Source organism: Penaeus vannamei, chromosome 15, assembly GCF_042767895.1.
Source record: "Penaeus vannamei isolate JL-2024 chromosome 15, ASM4276789v1, whole genome shotgun sequence".
NCBI classification, from domain to species: domain Eukaryota; kingdom Metazoa; phylum Arthropoda; class Malacostraca; order Decapoda; family Penaeidae; genus Penaeus; species Penaeus vannamei.
The window spans coordinates 8956875-8959588 of NC_091563.1; positions in this window are offsets into that span (position 1 = coordinate 8956875).

Sequence of the window (2714 nt, forward strand, 5' to 3'; positions counted from 1 at the left end):
TGTTGCTTAACGAGTTTATAAACATAAATTTTCCCCAGAATATAACAGCAACTTCACAGTGCATGAAAGAGTTGCCAATCTCTCGCAGGAATCTTTTCTTAATGTCCTCTTTCCTTCGTCCTGCAAGATAATTCCACAACGATCGTTCTTCTCAGTCCAACTAATCTTGGAATCAATCGTAAGCAACTGCAACAACATCTGTCTCTGTGCAGGGCTTTTCTGTGTGTTTCGTGATGTTATATTTGTTGGTGTTAATTCTGTGTTATTTCGTACAGGATTAGTCCTAATAAATGGCTCAGTTAATAACTATAAAAACGATTGAAGGAAACGCACGAACAAGTGATCATGAATCTACATTATCATGGCATACACACACACACATGCCCACACAAACACACACATATGTATGTATGTATGTATATATGTATGTATATATATATATATATATATATATATATATATATATATATATATGTGTATATATATATATATGTGTGTGTGTGTGTGTGTGTGTGTGTGTGTGTGTGTGTGTGTGTGTGTGTATGTATGTGTGTATGTGTGTATGTATGTATGTATGTATGTATGTATGTATGTATGTATGTATGTATGTATGTATGTATGTATGTATGTTTGTATGTATGTATGTATGTATGTATGTATGTATGTATGTATGTATGTATGTATGTATATATATATATATATGTGTGTGTGTGTGTGTGTGTGTGTGTGTGTGTGTGTGTGTGTGTGTGTGTGTGTGTGTGTGTGTGTGTGTGTGTGTGTGTGTGTGTTATGAATTTTGCATAATTTCGTACATTCACGTACGTGTGTGTTCATTCTCCCTTCAGAAGTATTTTCCCTTTGCCAATTTCTCTTTCTTTCCTCTCCTTCAGTTCCTTCTCCTCTTCTGCATATCTTAAAAAATCCATTGCCCATCCCCTTCCCTCCCTCCCTCTCTCGTGACCCCTTCTCCTCCTCCTTTCTCCTGCCTAATTACCACCTTACGCTTTCCCTTTCCCTTCCTCTTTCTTGCCCCTTGTTCCATTCTTCATTACCTCCTTGTTCCTTATTTTCCCCTTTTCCCCCATTTCTACTTCTCCCTCCCCTCTCCCTTTCCTCCCTACCCTTTACCCCTTCCCCCGATCCCTTTCTCCCCATCCTCTCCCCCATTCCTCCCCATCCCTCATTTTCCTTACTCTCTTGCCCCTCACCTATCCCCTTATTCCTTACCCCTTCCTTCATACACCCTTCTTCCCCCTCTCCATCCAGAACCCCTTCTCCTCCTACCCCCTATCCTCCCATCTCTTTCTATCCTTCAGATCCCCTTCTCCTCCCATACATCCTCCAGGACCCCTTTCCCTCCCCCGTCCCCCAATCCTCCAAGGACCCCTTCTCTTCCCCCCATCCCCCTCCATCCTCCATGAACCCCCTCTCCTCCCCCTCCCACCATATCCCCCAAGACCCCTTTCCCTCCCCCCCCACATACCCCTTCCCCCCATATCCTCCATAACCCCTTCTCCTCCCACCTCCCACCTCCCATTCCTCCAAGACCCCCACTTCCCCACTCTTCCTCTGGTCTCCCGCCACAATGAACTCATAATGAGGTCAAGTTATAGTGCAGCATGAATATTCAACCGAGCTACAAGTTTACAGAACAATATGGCCGCTGGGACCCTAGTCTGGAGGGACGACGACGAACCAGCAAAACAACTTGGGTGTGTAATGCCAAACAGTTGATGCCCCTGGTCCCTTCTGCGGGGGATGGGAGAAAGAAGGGTGGAAGAGAGGAGGAGAAAGATGAGGTTGGAGAGGCGGAGAGGGGAGGAGAAAGATGGTGTTGGGAGAGGCGGAGAGGGGAGAGAAAGAAGGGTGGAAGAGAGGAGGAGAAAGATGGTGTTGGGAAGAGGGGAGAGGAAGATGGGTTGGTCCCTTCTGCGGGGGATGGGAGAAAGAAGGGTGGAAGAGAGGAGGAGAAAGATGGTGTTAGAAGGAGGGGAGAGAGGAGAAGAAACATGGTGTTGGGAGGAGGAGAGAGGGGAGAGAAAGATGGGTTGGAAGGAGGGAAGAAAGAAGGATGGAAGAGAGAAGAAGGACGGGTGGGAAGGAGGGAAGAAAGAAGGATGGAAGAGAGAAGAAAGTCGGGTTGGGAGGAGGGGAGAAAGAAGGGTGGAAGGGTAGGGGAACAGATGGATTGGAAGGAGGGGAGAAAGAAGGATAGAAGATAGGGGAAGAAAGATGATGTTGGAAAAAAGGGGAGAAAGAAGGATAGAAGAGAGGGGAAAGAAAGATGATGCTACAAGAGAGAGGAGAAAGAAAGGTGGGGAAAAGGTCGTGTTGGAAGGAGAGGGAAAAGAAGAGTGGAAGGGAAGGGAGAAAGATGGGTTGGAAGGAGGGGAGAAAGAAGGGTGGGATAAAAGAGAAGAAGAGAGATAGAAGGGTGGAGAAAGAAAGGTTGGAAAATAAAAAGAAAAATAGGAGAAAGGGAAAAAAAAAGGATTGGAAGGAGGGAAAATATAAGAGTGGGAGAGTGAAAGAAGAAGGAAGAGAGAGAGAAAATAAAAAGAGGGGAAATAGCAAAGAATAAAGAAGAGAATGGGGGAAAAGGATAGATAAGAGAGATAAAAGAGTGGCTTAAATGATAGATAATAGAGAGAAAAGGGAGACAGAAGAAAGATAGTGAGGAGAGAAAGAAAAGAAAATAAGGAAAGTGAACCATG